The sequence below is a fragment of the Athene cunicularia genome (genome assembly GCF_003259725.1).
Source record: "Athene cunicularia isolate RWA chromosome 12 unlocalized genomic scaffold, athCun1 chr12_part1, whole genome shotgun sequence".
NCBI classification, from domain to species: domain Eukaryota; kingdom Metazoa; phylum Chordata; class Aves; order Strigiformes; family Strigidae; genus Athene; species Athene cunicularia.
In genome coordinates, this window is record NW_020799116.1 from 6353578 (window position 1) to 6375785 (window position 22208).

Sequence of the window (22208 nt, forward strand, 5' to 3'; positions counted from 1 at the left end):
AAGAGGAAACTCAGCAGTTGGGTCAACTTGGTTGAAGTGAACAACCAGACCTTAAAGAAAAACTTGAAGGGACAAAGACCCACCCGCAGTTATGCAGACTCACAGCTCTTGGCGGCCATCACCAGATGTGATGCAAACTGTGCAAAGTGCTTGGGATGCTCATTGTCATTTTAAGTGACCATGGAAGAAACAGAGAATAAGGGCAGGTTCACTGATGCCAGAACAGCTTGGAGGTAGTTCACTGTTCGTTGCACTACACCTCAAACACCACAGCAGTGCCTGACTTGTCCTGAAACCTCCACAGGACCCTCAGGTCTGGAATCGATTACATTACAGGAATTCAGGCCTATTGCAAGGCTCATCTTTTATACAATGACTTGTGATATAAAACAGTTTTACATAAAACTCCCTAAATTTTCCCTTACAAGAATTATTATTAATTCTCACTTGCTGCCTTCAGATTCCAAGGGTGAACTTAAAAATTTGCCCTATACTCTGGCAAGACAAAAGATAAAGGATGCTCTCCCACATCGCTTCAACTGTGGCAGCAGCATAAAATTCTTCTCTAAAATATACATGTACATTTGATTACATTCTTCATCCATCTCCATAGGACATGCATGATCTGAAAGCGTTATTTTTCACTTTTTCAGTACGTAATTATATATTTAATATCCATTCCCCAGAAAGTGTACATGTCCCTTTATTGCCCTTGTTACACTTGATGGAAACCACATGCCAAGGGCAAATTGTCCAAAGGCACTTTAAAACCTCATCTGTGCTAAAAAAGATTTTTTTTAAAAAAATATTTTTATACATATGCATGTGTACTTTTGTTGCAGAAGCCAACATCATTCATACACTGAGATATGGCACTGAGCTTAAAGTTAGCCATGCAGCTCTGCGCTGCCCTGCCCCAACACTGTACACAGTAGTTCCAGCTCACCCAGTGCATCTCATACTGCTCAGCCATCACACACCTGAGGTTCGAAATGACAAACCCTTATTTCAGTTCAGAAGTACCAGTTGTTTATCTCACCTCTTGTTTAGCTGACTGAATTGCCTTTCCCATTAGATCATCTGAAGGCTCTGACAACCCCAAAGCTGTGCATGTGGTCAGCTCTAGGGTAAGGCTGCAGGGATAATACACGTCCTAACGCTCGCAGATCTCAACCTGCAGCTCTGGAAGATTTTGGGACGCATCAGGAGCAAGGGAGGCCGGGAATAACCCTGCGCCAGGCCAGCAGAGTCCATCTGGGAAGACTACTTTGGATACACATTGCTAGATTTCCCCCTCACTGCCTGCCAAGAGGAGAAAAAGTCTTGCAGAGCTGAGGCTGGAGAAGTCAGATAAGCTCCTATCTCCACGCTTTCACAGCTGGAGTACTAGGACAGCAACACGTGCAGGTTTGTCTTAACAAGGTGTGTTCCAGCCTGTATACAACGTCGTGGATCCAGCTCCATAGAGCAGCAACACTCTGCAATGCTTTCATCTTCTGTTCATCATTTCAGAATCTTAAATGTACATTGATGCATAATTTATAGGCAGAAGGAAATTACTTCTTCTGGAAAGAGCCTCTAATGGGGATGGAGGCTCCTCAAGCAGGTTGCAGCCTCTGCTAGAGAAATGATTCTTATGCTCTATATACTGCAGGACTATTTTATACAAAAAGAGGAGGAATGGGGGAGAGAGAGCGCAAAGGGAAAGGTAGGTGGGCAGAAAAAGGATGATGTACCCTGCTGCCATCATACCCTCTTCAGCATTTCTCACAAAGAATGTTGCCACTTTGGGGTTTGCTGGTTTTTTGGTTTGTTTTTCCAAGAAAACATGTGTTTTCCAAGGACGTTAACTGCTAAGCAGAGAGAGTCGTGTGTGTGCCATGTATGTGAGAACAGCTTTTATTTATGGCACTGCACATCGCTAATCTGTGCAAAATTTATTTCAGGTCTGTTGTAAATGGTTAGATCATTTTGGGATGGATGCAACAAAATGAATGAAGGGGATATACAGATGTCGTTAGTGTGGGGTTTTATTTCTCCTGGACCTGAACACAGCACAGATGTTACCATCCCTCCTTCAATTACAGGGAAACATTTGACTGTAGCTTTGATTTTTGTTCCTTTTCAGTTCCTCCAGAAACAATGAAGGCTGGAGTTCTAACAGTCCATGGAGAGCTGTTCCCCAGCAGAAAAACAGGCTTCTCTGAAGTATTTCAGATTAGCTTACACTTAAATCATGAGTCACTTTTCAAACCAGGAATGGTTGTTGGTACTACTATTGGTAAGTAATTATTTTCTACCAAGAGTGTGCTGCCTTAGAGGATGCCTACAAGTGTATTATGAACACATACAAAGTGCAAATACGAATTTGAAACTGAGCATGGCTCTGCATGTGTGCGTTTTGATTTGCAGAATATGGCAAATGCAGCCCCTGGGGCTGAATTTTTCTTTTTCCTCCACAGGAGGCAGATTCAGCCTGAGTCAATAGCCCCCCCCAAAAATCACAGCTCTTCCTTCAGATTCACACAAGGACATATAGGTTTGGGAAACAACCCAGCTCATGATGAGAAACTGCAAAAGAAAGCTCCAACCCAGCTTCCAAGTGACATGGAGAATGAGAGAAAATGGAAATACTCTCTTTTCCTCATGTTTGCTGGATGCAGTCAGACCCATTTCTCTTCTCTAAGAAGTTCTTTTTGAAGACATGGCACGTGGGTCCAGGCGTGGGGGCAGACACACCATTAGGAGGGACTGGCACTTAAAATTATAATCAAAACTCATGTTTAATCCTAGAAATCAGAAAGAGAAAATATTTACCCTGTGACTCAGAAATCCAAACATGCACCATTAACAACTAACTGTGAACAGCCCAGCAAGAGTTTTAAAACACTCAGACTCGACATTATTTGTTCAAATTAAATCTGTCAATGTTTATGAAAAAACATACATTTAAAAATATGCTTTAACAGTGTTTTGTAGCCACTTATAAGCCTAAAGAAGGGCTAACTTCATAGCCAGTGTAATTTGTACTGAATATCCAATCAGCTCTAATTATTAACAGCATGTTACATGTGCATACACAAGCATCTGTCATCCCAGAGGATCCCAAAACATTTTCTAAAGTCAGCACAGTAGTTATGGCAGGACTCCCTGGGGTGCTGAGCTCAGGTGATGCTCTGCAAAACTTCTGAGGACTGTGCCCCTAACGTCGTGTCTCAAAGCTGGAAAAGAGCATCCTTTCTCCCAGACAGAGGAGATTTCTTGATCAAGACAGCAGGAAAGCTTCTACTTTTCCGTGGCAATGCCAGTTCTGAAGCAGCCGGCATGGCAGAAATGGCACTTTCCCATGTCTGATTCCTATGGGAACTGGGCTTCTAAGCTTTACCCTCCTCTCAGTCATACTGGGATCCTGCCTACAGCAACTGAATTAACAGCCAGTAACAATGCATTCACTCAGCAGATGCACACACCATTAACTGAACTCCTTGTCATCACCTTTTACTAACCCTTCCTTTATGCAGTCCCTTGGTGCTTAAAACTTATTTAACCACAACCTAAGTGTGATGGCAGCTTTTGCAGCCAAAGCCATGACTTAATCCATGCACTCTAAAGCGCCACTCTGGAAAGTGCACAAAAATAACAATAATAATGAAAAAAAAGCCCCAACAGAATAACTATTTGGAATGACTTGATTTCTTTTCACCTCCTTATCTCTAAGTGTCGGCAGCTTACACATTTTAGCATCACGCACAGTAATTAGACTTTGGTAACAGCTAATCACAACAATAAGACAAGTTCTCATCTTTATAACACTTCTTCCTCTGCCAATTCACACAGTGATCATAATCAATGAAAGCAATCTACAGCAGCTTCTACCCTGTCCTGCAGTTTATGAATTAAAGCAATGTTGTCAGCCAAGAGAACTTTATATTTAAAGTTTTAGAAATGTAGTGGTAATGGAAAATTTGTCTCGTATTTCAAAATAACAAAACATTCTCATTAAATATTCCCCTGACGGGCAGTAAATTCACAGACAACCTTAAGCTGTTTATGTGAAATTGAAATGTAACTCACAAAAATACACCAGTTAGCTACCCTTAAGTAAAATAACTATGAAGGTAATCCATGAAAACTTTTGCCAGTCACCATTCAATTCAATTCGAGTTGTAAGGACTCCATCCACCCAAGATGCTGTTTCTGGAATGGGTAGAAATGCACAAGAGAGACACAACCTAAAGGGGTCTAAAGTGGAATGGATACAAAAGTAGGTGTTTCACCTTGCAGAGAGGGAAGATGAGACCACGGAGGCTGCTGGGGTGGGGACAGGGTGGAAGAGCTGACATGGAGAGGTGAAAGGCGGCAAAGCCAAGCGTGAGCTTGAGCACTGACCCTAACGGTGCAACATCAGTTGAAGAATGTTGTCACAAACCGTACACTTCAGTTACTTTAATCTGTCGATGTTGGCTTTGCAGTAGCTATTCTCTTCTCTGGGAGATGAAGAATTTGTCTTGTTTTAATGGTGTGATGAGATTTAGGCCTGGGACTGGGAGTGCATTTGTCTCTCAGGAAAGGGCTGAGCAGAGTCCTCGTAGTTCGGAATTTACTGATGCCTACTGTGAGGCATAATTTTGCAATTATAAAAATCCCGAGAAACACAAGAGCCTCTGTGTAGCACAGAGAACCCTGAGTCCACAAGAAGTGCATCTGATCTTCAAAGCTACCACCTGTGTTAACAAGGACTCCATTAACAGCTCATGTTTTAGAAAGCAGTTCATCGCCTACTGTATTGATGTAAACGGCTATTTTGGAAAAGAGATTTGAAGATCAGCAGCAAAATTAAGCAAGGCCTTGACACAAAGAGTTTAAATGTAATTATTAATGTAATTGTTTTCTTTTCTTAGATGCAGCTCGTCTTTGCACTGTGTAAGAACCAAAACAATTGACCCTTAATTTTAGCAGAAGAGCTTCTGCTCATCTAATGCAGCAAGAGTGCTTGTGTCTGATTAGCACAGGATGGATTGATTCCTGGGAGCAGAGCTCCTGCTACAGCGTTTTGTCTTTTCTCTTCCCAGATCACATTCTGCCACAGATTTCTACATTTAGATGACAGATCAGGCTGCTGTCTGTGGGATTCACCTAGCTGCAACTGCACATTGATTAGCAATTGCCTTGAGGAAATTCAGAGTATCCAGGCAACCAGGAGGAGGCCACAGATACAGCATCTGGATCGGAAGCAAAACATAAGCAAGGAAAGAGATCTCAGAAAGATTAACCTACAATATATGCAAATCCAATTTGCTTTAAACAGTAGATTCTGTGTCAATTTTTGCTGTTATTAATAGTGAGGTTAACTGAAAGATCAGTCTGGGTTTCTTGTTAAATTAGTCAAAATGTTAAATATGCACATTTTAATTTATTTCTGGAATTTAATATATACTCCAATTAGTGTCCTTATAGGCAATGACAGCATAGCAGAAAGTTATTCTTGACTTTTCCTGTGTTGAGACGTCACTAGGTATTGCCACATGGTATTAACACTCACGTACAGCTGTGTCCAACCATATTTAATGCCTGGAAAATTTCTAAATACAAAACAAAGATACTTAAAGTAACACATAAGCAGTAAGACCTTGGTAGCATGGGGCATGAGATGGCTGTCGAAGCTCAGGGTGTTTCCTGAGCTCAGCTGTATTACAGCAACTGTGATATCCACATGCAAATAGATTAAAAAAAATCATAGGGAACATAAATAAGCATGTGCTTGTGCATGGCATGTACAGAGCACACAGGAGAAGCAGCTGGAACACACCCTACCTAGCACAAGGCTGGAGGAATCGGTGAAATACCATGTTAAGCCATTGCAATAATGCAAACTCTTCTTCTTGCAAATACTTCAATATTTATATATATACTCCCACCACGAGGATGCATCCCATTCACGCCTTCCCTCTGCGGGAGGAGGGGGACGTGCGTATCGCAGGTCGCAGCGGGGCCAGCTCCGCAGCAGCAGGGAAATGCCGCGGCTCGCGGAGGCTGGGCTGACTCCTGGCACAGAAGGGCTGCCCAGCTGCAAAGGAGCTATGGGCACCAGTGAGGAGCAGCCAATTCTAGAGACAGTCCTCAGCACATCCAGTACCAAGAAACAATGCTGAAATGTGCCTGGCTGCCATCTATCAATGGACTACTATGAGCAGCCTTCAACACATCAGACTGTGGTTAGAGAGCAAACAACGCCTTAAAATAACCTGAAATCTAACTTAGGAAAAAACCAACTAATTCACTATATCTTATTTTGCCGGAGGTGTTTGGGAACAACATTTTCCCCCAGGGTCTGTGTTTTAAAATGCATCAAAGCCAGTGGCAAGCATATTGCTAATGAACAATTTCAGACAGAGCTCACATTGAAAAAGGTGTTACTGAAAGTGCACAGAGAGAAGCCAATCAGAAACGCCATAGGAAATTCAAAACCCCTCTAAAACCCTATCAGATATTTGAATATTTGCTTTTAGAGAGTTACTCAACTACCACTTTAGGTGTCTGTAGAATGAAGCATTGTTATCAGATGACACTTCATTGAAGAAGCACTCATGCTTAAGACTGATGATCATGCACATACACAGGAACAGGTTGTCGCTTTTTTTCTTACTAGTGGTTTAAATAAAATAACAAAACGAAAAAGGAAGCAAAGTATAAAAGCCAAAGATAGAACAGAAATCTTTCTGCAATGCATGGATGTTAGTAAGTGGATATTCGACATGATACATTGTGATGGTGCTACCGGAGCCATTATGATTTATTGAGTCAATCTGTAGTATGGAGACAATAATAAGCGCATCTTATCTTATTAAGCGGAACATGTTGTTCCGCTGCATGGGCATCCCCAGCATCTGCCACCCTTACTCACCCAATCTTCCTGTCATGTTTTGCATGCTACAGACACAGCTCTCATTTCAAGGTTGCACCAAGTTAGCGAGACCCACAGGCTGCAAAAATACCAGAAGGCCAGCAAAGAAATTCCAGCCATTTTGCTAAAGCAGCTGGGGGAGCGGGCTGCTGCAGAGAAACCCAATGAGAGCTAGCACATCAGATAAATTAGGCTAAAGGCATCTTGATTTGAAGCATGTTGCTGAATACACCTCTCCTCTTCGGCTGAAATTCTAACTGCACTATTAAGGTAATTTATTACACTCTTTAAGTACCGCAATCGGAGACCCTGTCTACAGTAGATAGTTTTATACACTTTAAAAATGTTAGCAAGTCACCCCATTACATCTTAGTCATGAGACTAATGCAGATTACTTATTACTTCTCTTGGCAATCACATAACACTTGTCCTGAGAATGAAAGATGATGCCTTGACAATAATACGCTATAATGTAATAACCCTTCACATGTTATAAAGTGCAGCACTTTTTCTTTTGAGGATCACTAAGTGCTGGGCAGGCATTCATTAATACAGGTCTCGCCAGTCCCTGGCAACACAGCCATCCCCATTCAAAATTTAGCCACCATGCTAATCTTCCCGTGCGTCTCTGCACAGCAACCATCCCCACTGCTGCATTCCCCCCAGCCCTCTGAAATACCGTCGCTTCCACTCTTTCCCTCCTATTTGTAACAGCAGATAACTGCAGGCACAGGATATCTGCTGAAATATTAATGAAGAGAGAAGTAAGTGTTGTTTTAATATTCTCTAGGCCAGCCACCTGAAGTACATACAGCAGTTACCTGATCTGCCCAGGGCCACTCAGCAGCTGGGGAAGAAACAGGATTAAAATCTAGAAGCTGCGGTTCTGCTCAAAACAGCCCTCCCTTGGGGTCCCCGTGAGAGCCCACAATTCAAATGCAGAAGTAATTGTTAAATAATTAGTAACCTACACAATTACTTCCATGCATCCGTCGGTATTTTATGCCCTGAAGGAGCAATAAATAAATGCCTGAGACTACAATTATCATGATTTCCTGTCCACCAGAAGGCCTAGATAATGTGCAGTCTAAAAAGATTTTTCCTTCCTAATGAGTATTGTCAATGGGAATTACTAACTGGCTTGAGCGTGTTGTGGGCAGCTTTAGCAGTACACAGGTGGTGCAAAAAGCACCAATATCTGTAAAGCATCACCAGCCCAGGATTTCAGATCCAGCTCCTGGATTGATGTGATCAACGGGCAGCTTTCATTAGTGGAAAAAAGAAGAAGTTTCCAGACTTTATGGTTAAAAATCAGAATGTTAAAACTGGAACTGAAAACCTCAGGGATTAAGACTTTCGAACATCCCATCCCACCGGATCACCACTTTTGGAGCATTTTGGGTGCAGAACAAACCAGGGAGGTGACCAGGAAAGCAGCTGCCATGCCTGCTCTGCATTCACCGGGATGTGAATCAAAAACCACCCAGAGGGACATATTTGCAGCGCACCAGAAGAAATAATAATGACATTATGCAGCCCAGTAGGTAGGCAACACCTTTTTTTGTCCTATTCAGCTTGCAGTTTCTCTCTTTGCAATTAGAGCACTTTCAAAACCCAGGTTGTTCTTTCAAAACCTGAAGCACTCTCCTACTCTTTCATGATTTCCAACTGTTCTCTTCTGCTTGTTCTTTCTTCTTTCCAAATCAATAGTATCTGTATCAGCATCAAAGTCCTGTGTATTACCCCTCTTTTGATGTCTGCCTGTTTTCTAATCTTTCTCCCCAGAAGTTCTCTTCAGCAACTATTACTAAACAAATGCTTGTATTACGTCTTCTCCCACAAGGTTTTTCCCAATGATAGTGCCAGTATTCAGGTGGCTTTATGCCTTCAAGAGGTAAACAAATGTCATCCAGTAATGCCAAAACCTTATCTTGATCATTCGGGTTAGACTTCCTCTCCAGTTGCTGAAATGTAGCACAGAAATACAGAGCATACATCCATCTCCCCGACCCCACCACATGCAGATGCTTACAACTAAGGGCCAGAAAGGACCTTGGGACCACCCTGACCCCAAACCATCGGCCTGCTTGAGCCATATGAGCCTGTGGCTGCCAGGCACATGAAAACTTCCCCATTCATCATCACTACTCTCCATTTCAGAGCATCCCCCTTCCTTCATCTCTAAATCACCACATTGTAATTAAAAACAACCCTATCTCTGCAATTGTTTGCCTCCTACTTGGTACCATAGGTAGCATTATTAATAATAAAAGACATGCATTAAAGGTATTATTTCATTGTTCTTCAGAGAGAAATAGAAGGTTATTTCCTTTTGTTGGGTTCCATGTCTCTGGTTTAGAATAAGCCATCACTGGCAGGGTCAAAAATATAATCAACTTCATCATGGTGGCACATTTAGGGAAAAAAAAAAAAGCAGCATAAAACAATAATTAATCTAGGACTGTAAAGCTGGGCAACAACAAAGACTTGGACATTAGAAGTCTAACTTACTTTGTAGTTTGTTTTTTTTTGGCAGATTGGTTTTTTTTGTTTTTTTTTTTAATAGACAAAATAGCTGGTGATTGCAGTGTTGAGTCTGAATCACATCATCTTCCAAGATCTAGTCAAGATCAACAATGTCTTGATCAATACAGTTGTAAAATAAGATTTCCAAAAAAAGTACAACAAAGCCATTAAAGAAATCTCGGAAGGCAGCAAAATAATTTCTTGAAGCTGTAAGTGAAAAATGAACTTTATTTATTTCACATTACAATCAAATAGTAATGTGTCTTGATGCATATGTGCACACATGCATCATCATTATTTGCTTTATTCTTATTGATTTTTCCTTCCATGGGCCAGCTCTCCAGAACCACTATGCACCAGCATCACTGATGTCAATGGGGAAACAGGCTTCTCAGCACTTCTGACAAATTATTCCTTTAAAGTTCAGACACTTCTATCACCCACAGAAATGAAATACGCATTAGGCTTACAAGAAATCAACCTCATCTTCAGCAACTCCAAAGAGCAACCCATGAAAAATAAACAGTTTAGCTGCTACTGCATATAATCAGAGAAGCAATGAAACAACCACGTTACAACTGTCCCAGATGGGTACAGCATTTCCTGAAAACTAATTCCCAGCATGTCCCAGGAGCCAGCTTACAGTTACCCATTTTGTCTTTCCAAGTGGAAAGGTCACCAGAACAAATACGATCAGGAAGTAATGGCGAGGCCGTTCAGCTGATCTATTTCAAGCACCATGACAAAGAAAACTAATTTAGTGTTATAATTAGAAACATGGAGAGGAAAAAGCTCATTTTGGAGAAGTGCTGCTGCTGGAACGTTAGCACTGGTGCTGATGGAGCTAATCAGCTCAGAGGTGGAAGAGTGAAACCAAATTACACATTTAGCATCTTCATGCAAACCAGGTTTGACACTGCAATTGTCTGCAGTCGGGAGTAAGTGCGAGGTTTAAAGGTGACCTTACAAGGGAGTTTTTAAGGAAGTAGACTAAACAGTGTTTCAGAACTTTTTTTTAGAACTTGAAAACCAAACCCACATGTCACAATCTTTTCTGTTCATACCTGATGACTATTTTTCAAAGACTATCGGCTATTTGCGTGTAGTTTATATTTTTTAATGTATTTCATGTTTCTCATTAATGGCTGCAAGAATAAGGCTTTTTCAACTTCTCATAATTATAAAAAGACCCATTTAACTTCTTGCAAATAGAAATATTACACGAATGAGCTGAAGTGCATTGGAAGGACTTTCAAACTTCTAACATATTTCTTTTCATTGTCTTCTCGAGAGGTACATTTGAATGTTCTCCAGGGATAAGAAAGAAAAGTCCAAAACCCAACAATCACCCCAAAAGTAGTTTTTAGTTTAAAGGAGGTATAGATTGCAGGTTGAGTTGCACGAATTCTACTGTGTACCTAAATATGGCCGATTTGCCTTGCATTTCTCTGGGAGTCAAAGCTATCTGTTTCCTGCTCTCACCCTGGTGACACTTCAGTGCCCCTTGGCTATCTCAGTGCTGTTGTTTGTAAAGCTGTGCTGTAAAAAGGATCAACACAATGACCCAAGTTAGAAGCAATTATCCAAGAATAAAGAAGAAAGAAGGCCAAAAGGAGTGCATCATGTAGCTGCACAGGGAGACACAGTTGGATGATGAAGGATGTGTATTCAGGGAAGATGAAGAGGGACAGCAAGAGGGAAGAAAAAATGAACAAGGAGATGAGCCATAGTGGATAACAAAGAATAGATGCATTTTTCACCCCCTGCCCGGCTGTCTTCCCTCAGTATTTTTTACTGTATTTTATATTGTATTTTCCTGTCTTACTCATGTCAATCTCTTGACATAGTTAAGTTGAAGGAAAAGACAAAAGCACAGCAATACTGGAATTCCCTCTCTCGGAGCACAGAGAGAAAAGGGAAGTAGAGCACTAGGATGGAAAGCAAGGTCCTAACTAGAGCTGGTTAACTTGAGCAAGGCTGAGCTAAGTTTGGTGTCCTACCAAGACTATCTAAAGTGCTTTTCCACTGCCAGTGGCTCCATACCTTCATAAGTCCCTACTTCCAAAAGGGTCCCACTTCGCTCCAACTCCAGAAACTCCTCCACAGTCAGAAAGTTATAGTCCACACCAGGCACTTCTCCTTCTCTTGGAGGGCGGGTTGTGCCTGAAAGGAAAAATTGACATGTTAATATAATTGATTTCTTATCAAGAGTTAAAAGGGACAGTAAAAAATGATCATAAAGATACAACAGTATCTGTAAAATACAGTTCTGTGAGCTACACAGACAGCAGTGTCAGAAGAGTCCAGTTACAAGTCAGGAGCCCATGTGAAAACAAGACAAGATACAGATCACAGGTTGAGCTGGTGGTACCAGTTGTTCCACCAAATGACAATGGTTTTGATAGTCTCAGACTCTCTGGCAAAGAAATCTCTCATATCACATGCAGAAACACAGTTGGAAGAGTTTGGTATCTGGGAATATGCCAGAAATTACCTTCCTGCTACTAGCACAGTCTCTCAGACTTCAACTTCACTTAACATTTCAGTCTGTATTCTCAGATATGGCAACTTATTTCTAGCTTCCATTATTTCTGTATCTCTTTATCTCATCAAATATTCTTTCACATCATAAAGATATTTTCTACCTTATTTCTTATTAATATTTTATCTCTATTTATGCTACTATTTTTTATTCAGCATTAAAAAGTACCATGCGACAGCTTTGATGCACCATTCACACGTGCTCACTAAAAGACAACCTGCAATCTCTTCTCACAGAAGTTCACCTATAAGCTCATTCCCATTCAAGAAATACATATTCTTTTGAGTAATAATACACACTGAATCTCTCCAGAACTCAAGAAATTAAATAGTACCCATGGAGAACAGGGGTCTGATCACCGCCACTCTGCCAGCTCTGAAACTCTTCTCACTTCTGACCAATTTACAGCCCTCTGAAACATGGTACAAGATGAATCACTTCATGACTTTTTGCTAAGATAGCTTGGGCCACTGCATTTTAGGTCACTGAGCACAGCTTCATTGATTGGGATCGATTTCTGTTCAAGAGCCTTTATTTTCCATGACTCTGGAGGCTAGGAGATGGCTGGAGTCTATACATCTGAGATTAAATATAAGTGACAGATCTGACGGTACAGGAAACTTAACTTTAGCAGCAAGAGAAGTGTTAAGAGAGTTGGAGGTGTTCAAGTGCTGTGACCAATCTGCTGGTTTGCGAATAACTTTAGAGATGTGGAAACCATACCTAACATTTAATGAAGCATGATCTCTCACTTCTGTTGGCCTCTTCCAGCCCCTGGGCAGTGCCTTCTCTGTGCATACAATTTCTTAAACCCTCTATACAAGGACTGAAGAAAGCATAAAGAAGCTGAGCTTCTGGAAACTAATTGGGAAGATTCCAGCTCTCTGGAGTTGAAAGAGCATAAATTTACCATGCCTGCATCTGGCAAATGTTTTCCTCAAGTGCCAGGGAAGCGGAAAGTCTGCTTATGCCCTATTCATCTGAGAGACTGTTCAAGAGGTCAGTCTTGACAGAGTGACACCCTTGAAAGACAATTAATTTCCTTGATAGACATCTACTTTCTCTAACATCCTCTATCTCTTCTTTCAAAATAGAAACTCTCTCTCTCTCTCTTTTATTATTTACCATCAGCCTCCAGATAAGCCTATAAATTCCTGTGCATTTTCTATCATTCATTCTCTTGGAGTTGTGTGAATGGGTGGAGGAGAAGCAAAAAAGGGGATGGAAATTGTGACAGATATCTTCACCCTACTAGAACTACTCTCTCCTATTTGAAAAGATTTAATTTTGTATTCTTCGTATTCTTGAAGCCTTACAGTAAGACTACAAGGATTTTTACAGAGTAGTTTCTAACAGATGGCTTTCATTGATCTAGACCAGAGGAAAAATTGGACCTGCACCACATGCCCCTCGCTGCCTGAGAGCCTGTGTTTCCATGTCAGGGCAGGCAGCAAAGCTGAGCGGGCAACGTCCACAAAAGGAGTGCGCACACACCCGGCAGCTGGGATGGTCACAGCCCAGATGTAGCATCTCCACCCTGAGCACCGACTGCTCTGGACATTCAGGCTGCGAGGACCCTCACCGGAGCATCGTGGCTGTTGACCACTGGCTGGTTCTCCTAAACCAGGCCCGTGAGAGGGAAGGAAGAAGAATGAAAACCTTAAGCAATAAGCATGTCCAACAATGCACTGTAGCTGTCCCATGCCTGGAGCACAATGGAAGTGAGAATTAGACTCTGTAGTGCTCCTCATGCAACCCATCAGTCAAACGTCACCCCGAGCCATGCGCCACGCGAGCGGAATGACAAAGATCGGGACATAGTTTTTCCCAGTAACTGACAAAACACATTCAGGAGACACAAAGATCAGGGAGCTTCAGGACTCATTTTACTTTATCTTTTAAAGCCCTCTTCTTTTCTTTATCTATATCTTCTCACAGAGAGTATTTATTAATCATTTTTTTTTCCTTCTGAATTTTTATAGCGGTGAAATTGCAGTCAGCAGTTTACTAGTGCTGGCTGCCTATTTGACATGACAATTATATCTCTGCCATAATTCCTCTGAGCCATTTTAATGGATCTATTTGTTTCATCTCAGTGTTCTTAATTTCCTGAATATGTTCAAGTCGAAAAATCGCAGATGTGCTTGCTATCAGCGCGATTGCCTGCAACACACGCTGAATGCATTAGAAATGCCAAGTCGCTGCGTAAAAGAAAAACATTACATCACAGAGATAACATTTGTCACCTCGCGTCGGTCCTCAGCAACAAACAGAGGGAAAATAAAAACTAGACTGGTTAGGATATCTTATCTGGGCAAAGGCGAAAAACCCAACAACTTTCCATGCTGCTGTCTAGAGCAAAGATTGCTTGCAGATGCTTGGGCTGTTATCCTGCTTCACATCTGAGCAAGTGTTACTGAATGCAATTCAGAAAGGCAGGGGGAAGGGAAAACCCGCCTCCGTTTTTCTTGTAGCAGAATGACAGGCTGCCGGCTGGACACACGCCTGGCAGATGGCATTTCAAAGAGTTTTCATGAACCATCTGGGATGTGTACAATGATTACAAACCACACTTACAACAAAGCCAGAAGGGTTGCTTCACAAGGAGGGTGGGGGGAGAGGGCGGGCGGAAAGAAAGGGGGAAAGAAAAGAAAACCAAGAGGCACGTAAGCAAACTCGATGACTTCTCCCAGTCACAGGACACTAAGAATAACCGGCACCTTCCACTGGGAGCCCTTCCACGGCCTGAGACAACCGCTCGACTACTGTGCAGCGTGTGTGTGCACAGCCCAACACCAGGGCAGGCTGCAAGCGACTGTTAAGAGCTTTCTGCTGATAAACTCCAAATTGTAATTAAGTCTCCCATCATTAATGTGACTTAATTATGTACAAAGCATAGTGTGTGTGTGCGCGCGTGTGTTTGTGTCCTCCCTCCTCCTTTAAACTGAATTTCAGCATCCTTACCACAGAGTGGTCATCACTGAAGGAGAGGGCTATGGAGATGACTGCACATTTTATCAGAGCTAATAGCAGGTCAGATCACTGCTAATGGCAGAATTAATTGAGCACGATGAGTGCTGTAGACGGCCCAAACAGGAGTTAAGATACTCCACTAGAAAAGGCAAGCCAATCGTATTTAAATATGTTAACCTGCCTGCCATGTTTGCACTGAAATATTAAGTGGCATCAAATCGTATTGCCATTAGGTAGCAATTTAGCTAATTAATTTGAGTTATGTCCCACCGTGTGACTAGCTCAGAATTGCTAACGCTACAACAAGAAGGAACTGGAGGAGAAACTGAGTGGTTAACAACTCCTTCTTCACATTTAATGGTTCATAAACTTTTACTCTTATATGGCTAGAATGTCCCACAACATATAAAACTAGAGACATTAAATTCACAGGGGAATTGCTCAAATCTTTTGAAACCACAGTAGACTTAAGAAAATACATAAATAAAAATAAGGCTACTGGTTAGCGTTGCAGGTTTTACTTTCTCTCTTGGTTTGGGGAGGTAAAACTACATATAACATGGGTGGCTCAGATGTTAGGCGAAACGCTTGTCTGGCCATTGGTTTGGTTATCACCCCTAAGCTGGATGCATCCCAGTTTATTCATGCATCACTAATGCACTCGTCCCACAGAAAAGGTATCTCATCATGGGCTGGACTGCCCACCTGAAAAACTGCTTCTAGACACAGGTGAGTTTGCCCAAGCAGAGCCCAGTGCTACACTTAAACTAAGTAAATTAAAGCTTGTCATCCATGCCTAGAATAACTGGACTGTGGCTCGGATGTACTGATGACTATCAACTATTTTTCTGAATAATTTAAGTGCCCATTTAAAAGGCACATAGCTGCTACTGTTGTGTCGCCTATCAACCATGCTGACAATTACCCAACACGAGCCTCAATTATAGTATAGCCAGATTGTTAATATGTGATTCAAGGGCTGTTTAGGTCCTTATCAATCTACCAGGGCTTCATGTTAAGCTGTTAATAGCCACTAATGCCCTGCTGCTAAATTAATCAGAATCTTGCTTATTGTAAGCTAAACATAAGACTTCAAAGGGGCACAGTCACTTCAGTTATTTTCTTGTTAAAACCAAAGCAGTTCTTGAACAGTACTTCTGTTACCGTGTACCAAAACAGCCCCTACCAAGTCATTTAGAAGTTGACTTCTCAAGTGCAGAACGTCTACATCTCACATCTGCAAAGCAATCATTTCTGCAGACTCCTTATCCAAATCCACTGGCTGGCAGTGATAATCCAGTGAGACACCAAAATACAGCTGATCAAACCACAAGGCATTTGCTTCTCATCTCTGCCGACCAGCTTCTCTTATAATGACAGATCATGTGGGAGTTGCACGCTCAACATAATGATATAGTTCCTACAACCATATTTTATACAAACTCAAGTCACTGGTGGCTACCAACAGCGAATGGAGCTATAATAAATAAGCTTTTAAGGAGAAATTAAAATTTAATGAGAAATTTAAAGTACAGGGCTGTTACTGACCCACAAAGCTGTCGTGGGGGTTGCTGAGAAGCTGTTTGCAGGTGGGTTAGAAGGAGGGATGCTGGTCTTGCCATTGCTCTTGGCGACTGATATTTTTGTTCATTCAGCAAGAAGAGACTGCTCTCATCACCTACACTGAAAAAACTCTTCAGCTGCCAAGGAAGAAACATATTAGGAAAACAGCCCCTCTTTCCCTCTGCACAGTGTTTAGAGGTCACCTTCTTCCCTCCTGTCACAGGATAATTTGGAGAGCCTGTTTTGGCTCTCCTGCACCTGGCACCTATGGTGCCAGATAACTGGAAGGCAGGACAAGCTTCACAAATCTGCTAATGGCAAGTGGAGAAGGGAAAAGACAGGGACAACCGGGTCTGTCTCCAGAAGAGGCAACCTGATGAGCAGCCAAGCTTAAGGCAGAACTTACGTGCAGCACAGCATTAGAAATGGCCTTATCTATATTAACAAAAAATAAAGTGTAACCTATCTGTCAGAAAACATTGTACATGGAACTACTTCATCTTATTGACGTCTGAGGTTATCCAAAGTAAGATTACTGTTTTTTTCAACAGCAGTACAAGTTATTGTATTTTGACACTGTTATGCTATCCATTATACACGTGTGATTCCACTTACCTATGGCAAGGAGTAAGGGGCAATTTATAGTTGTAACTGCATGAAAATAAGGAAGTTTCAGAGAGGTCTGGTCTGTTACAAGCTAAACACGCTCAAACTATAAATACAATTTTCTCCTGAGACTTGAAACTCAGGAAGCTTATTCTGGGATTTTAAATGTTGTCTGTCCCTTCTCTAGCCAGTGACTTGATACCTATAAACCACAAGAACGTGACAAGCATTCGAAGTGTCTCAGTGGCAGAGTAGAAATTTAGTCCAAAGGAGAATGTGGTCTGTCGCTAGAAATTAATTCACAGCTCTGTTAATGATCCATGTGCAGGAACAGATGCTGATTGACTCTTCCTGGCCACACAGATAACTGCAGTACTAAAACCAAATTTCTGTCACTGTGGTCAGCAGTAATGACTGATTAAACCCAGAAAACAGCTGACCAAGGAAAACCCGTCTTTCTACAGGCACATTGCAGAGAAATGAATTTTGTGACTGTGGCTAAAAGTAATTTTTCTTCTACAGGGGGAGGTGGAAGGGATTTGTACACAGAGTTCAGTATCTCCTTCTCCACCAGCCTTTCCAGCAATGCTCAGTGGCCAAAGCTGGAATCCACAGCAGCAGCTTGCAAGGATCCTCTCCTGCTCAAAGGACTGTGCTGGCCATGCACACAAGCAACGTCAGGTCAACCTTCAGTGCACAGAAAAGCCACTCTCCCCCTTTCTGAGGCGCCGTGTCCAGTCGCATCTCTCTTTTTCTCAAAGTACTGACTGCCTGGAGCCTCCCTGGAGAAATGATTCAGCCAAGCAACGGCTCTGAGTTTGTGTACCCTCCAGGCAGCAAGTTATTTTTGTTCCTTTCAAATCTATTTTTGGTATTTGTGGCCTTCCCTGCCACCAAGTAAGAACATTGATAATCTTCAACATATTTATCCTTATAGCATTTTGAGGTAGAGAAAGTGGGTTTGTTTCCATTTTATAGCACAAGATCTGCCAGACCTAGGCTCTCAAAGGACTTCGGGAGCCTAAATCTAGAGAAATCAATGGGATTTAGGAAACCCTACAGATCAGGATCAGGGCCCAACAGATTAAAAGGGACAAAAATAACTTGCTGCTGCATTGGGGCGTTGCAAGCTCGTTTGAATGTGTTGTGAAACACCATGCCGTGGCTACACAAAGCCAATTCAGTACGAGGCATTTTGCTCTCCACTGCAATATCAGTTTAAAAAGAACTGATAAATTACCTGATGGCTGGAAGAAGGATACAAAACCTGCCACACTCTCCAAGACAGACACTTTAGGAAGACCTGTTTAAGGATCTGTGCTAAATATTCAAATACAGCAGCACCTGGGAAAGTACCTTCCTTGGTACTGCTGCAGTGTGGCAGTGGCTAATGCAGTTACAACCTCTTCATATGTCCTTGAGAGAATTCATTTGTTTTCTCCTAAGGAAAAAAAAAAGAGTCTTCTGGCATCAGATAAAACATAAATAATAAATGTTCTTGGGTTTGCAACAGCAGCAGCTCGCCTTCTGGATTCTGCTCTTTGAGTGATTGCTGTTACCTCACCAGACACCTGCAGCTGAATCCCTCTCATTTCCCATGAGGTGGGACACCCACCAAGAAGATTAAACTTCATGAACTAATGAGTTTGCCATTAATCCTGTGTTCATGGAGTCCAACAGCATGATATCCACTAATTTAAATTGTGAACTACTGATGAAAAAGCAAACTATGTACCTCCTTGGTGAGAAGACCTTCGCTGTAACTATGCACAATTTTATTCTTTCTAATATATGGATTAGTGTAATAAAGTGTCATTTTATAAATCAATAAAGCCGTAGTAATGAGATTGCACTGTAACGTTCTGCTTTTAAATATTGGCACAGAAATGAATGAAAATTGCCATTTGTGTAAGTGTGTATGTGACTTATGGGAAGCAAAATTAGCTGAAAGTAAATTAACAGGGTGATTACATACTTGCATTCATATTCATTTTCTCTCATATATGCATTTTTAGAAGTCTAGGTAATGCTACAACCATGACACACACCTTTATTTCAAAAGGATCACCTTTCTTGAATTGAAAAAACTGTCACACTTTCGGTAGAAATTCTGGCTATCGGGCTGCAGCTGGAGATGGTCAATTAAATACATACAGTGGGTAAGTAAAAGAGCAAGACTATCTCAATGCAGGCCTAACCTGACCCCCATAGCACTTGCTCAGGGCTGCCCCAGGCTTTAGCAGGGCTCTATGCTGCACATCTAGAGCAGCTACGGGAAAGCACAGCATGCTTTAACGTTATTCCATGCGAATGTGCACATCCATATTAAATACAACAGGCCAAGGGCATGTGCAGGGTGAGCGCTTAAAATCTACTTTGAAATCAGGAGACCTGGGATGTAGGGTCGCCGCCACACAAACCTTTAACCAAATACCTCATTGTCTTATTTATACTTTCACATTATAGGAAGTAGTTTATCTAGAGGCACAACAGATCTTCCTTTACATCTGCTTTATTCATGGCTGCTTCCAAAGCTATCTGATCTCTACAAATTGCCAAAGAGGAGGTGTAGCCCAGTCTCAGAGTTTCATAAATCAAGGGCTAGCATCAAAACCAAGCTGTGAAATGGTCAGTAGAGGCACTCAGCTGCTGAGAAACAAAACACCCATCAGCTCCCTGTCATGTCTGGCTGGACATAAGACAGTGTAGTATTAAAACCAGTTTTTCATTAACTATTGGACCTTCATGCGGCTTGGTATAAGTTTTGAGTAGGTTATATTTGAGTAGAATAATAAAATAGGTAGAAAATAAAACACTCTCAACCCTTTTTCTTAATGTGAGAGACAGAAGACTGGGAGGAGAGGACTTAGAGAAAGATGAGAGGTCAAGACAGCACTCAGAACTGAGCGCTGCAGACTCTCACAAGATGGATTGCCAAGTCACACTGCAGAGAGAGACACAAAACCATGCAAGTCAGATAAGCTGAGTTCACTGACTTTCCAGGAAAACTTAAGGGTTTTGTAAACACTGCACAATCCTTTTCACCCACCATGAAGTACTGAAGGAATTTCCCAATTTGGTGAAAGACATGCAGGGGAGTCTTGAAGCAGAAATACAGGGAACACGCACACAACAGTTAGTTTTATCTTGGAATTTTAAAATTTAAAAAATAATGAAAACTTGTGCGGACAATATATGTGACTACTGTAACTGAAGGAAGAACCAAAAAAAAAAAAAAAAATCACATCAGAAACTGCTGTTAGCCATATATGTGCAAATTTGCCTCACAGTGAGATTAGCAGTAGATCTTCCCAGAAGCCAAGATTGCCTGTTCCCCACAACAACACTTCTACAAGCTGCCACAATTATTGGAAGGAAGAACTTCTCTCTTTTCTTTAAAACTTGAGTACAAAAAAATGTTAACCTCCCCCAAACAAGGTATCCTGTCTTCTATTCTACTGCAAGGCTTCAGATGCGTTCTATGAACAGATATTGTAATTAAGCTCACAATAAATCGATTACCTAAAGACCAAACACCTGCAGTATTTAAATTCAGTTTTTAAAAACAAACATTATTTTTTAATAACACCTGCATACATCCACGAAAAGATATTCTGCACTTTATAATAATAAACTGGAGAATATTTGATGGCCAATAGCTTAGCTGCTTCAACAAAGATTACTTACTTCTCTTGCTGTTTGTCTTCCAAGGTTGTTTCGACTGCTGAGATAAGTACAACAGAATGTGGGTCATCCATGGTTGGATGTGATATAAAACTCTTTCTGTTGACTTTAATTGCCCTTCTAGCACACCTTTAATTTGCAATTAAAAGTCTTAATAAAACACCTTACCTAACAGTATGTGCCTAAACTGAGATCAGTTCATTAGTCTAATCTCTGTGAAATTCCACCATAGAAACAAAGAGTCATATAAAATGTACACGTTTATCTCTGAGGCATCGCCTGAAGTTTGCTTCAGTGACCACATCCAGTCTACTGAAAAGAGAGACTCAGAGAGGTTTTTTCCTCTTTTTTTTTTCCCCCCCCCTCTTTTTAAACAGAACACCATTTCAGCACAATTCTATAGGACATCAAGATATTTCAAACAGTCTTTTTCACTGAACAACGTACACTGGAGATACTGTCTCCGTGCTACACTTTCTCCCCTAGCCCGGAGATGTGAAATGCTACAAATCTAACGGGCTTCCAACTGCGATAGCCTCATCAGACTCTTAGAAAGCCACAAGTCTCATGTGGCTCTTCAATTTTTGGCTCTACCCACTCACCAACCCTTGTTTCAAGATGGGTCTTGTTCCCTGACAAATCGTCCTTGACCTTTGCTTAGTAGTTTTCCAGCTTTGTATTCAATATTGACCAATAAATGCAAATGTCTCAGCTGTATCAAGAAATATGCAGATTATAGAAACATGCAGTTATGTAGCCATATGGATGCACTTACTGTAAAACTCAAGGGAAGGACTAGAACAGACAGCAAATGTACCCAGCAATATGCGCATTTAGGCGCTATTCCCTACAGATCCTGTCCCTTAATTTTACCTGTTCTTAACTGCTACCAATTTCTGTATTTTTTTTCAGTAGCTCTGTATGCACAGCACGCTTTAGTTCTTCATGATTGCTAACGCTTTAGCTGGTTGAAAACATTCTCCTGGTTCACTTTCTGTAATGTTGTGATTAGGTAACTGCTCAGGATGCTGAAAAAATGCCAAACATTGAGAGGCTGATTGGTGTTTGAGTTTCAGATTAATCCCTATTGATAATTGGAAGCGTGAAATGTAAAAGAAAACAAATAACATTAATTATTTTCTTACCTCACTGAAAGAAAAACTTTTGGAATATTTTATTGTTTACAGCTCCCTTGCTGTAAATTCTGGACCCCCCAGCTCTAACACAGACAGAGCTTATTAATCCTTGTAGTTTTGTAAATGCAATAAAATACTAAAGAAAACGCAAGTTACAATTCATTTTCCTCACTTTTAATTAAAACATTCCCTGGTACAGTAAGCCTGCTGGTTAGGTAGCACATAACTCTGCATCTCTGCAGTCCAACACTAATTGTCATGCTACTGATAATGT

General features: G+C 41.3%; 1 protein-coding gene across 4 annotated transcripts in view; it reads right to left on the minus strand.

Moving 5' to 3' along the window:
* MAGI1 (membrane associated guanylate kinase, WW and PDZ domain containing 1) overlaps nucleotides 1-22208 on the minus strand; it is a 171388-nt gene that overhangs the window by 78434 nt on the left and 70746 nt on the right. For all 4 annotated transcript variants that reach the window (XM_026857726.1, XM_026857727.1, XM_026857728.1 and 1 more), the window contains exon 2: nucleotides 11474-11593. The gene's annotated coding sequence lies outside the window, so the exon portion shown is untranslated. The remainder of the gene's footprint in view (nucleotides 1-11473; nucleotides 11594-22208) is intronic.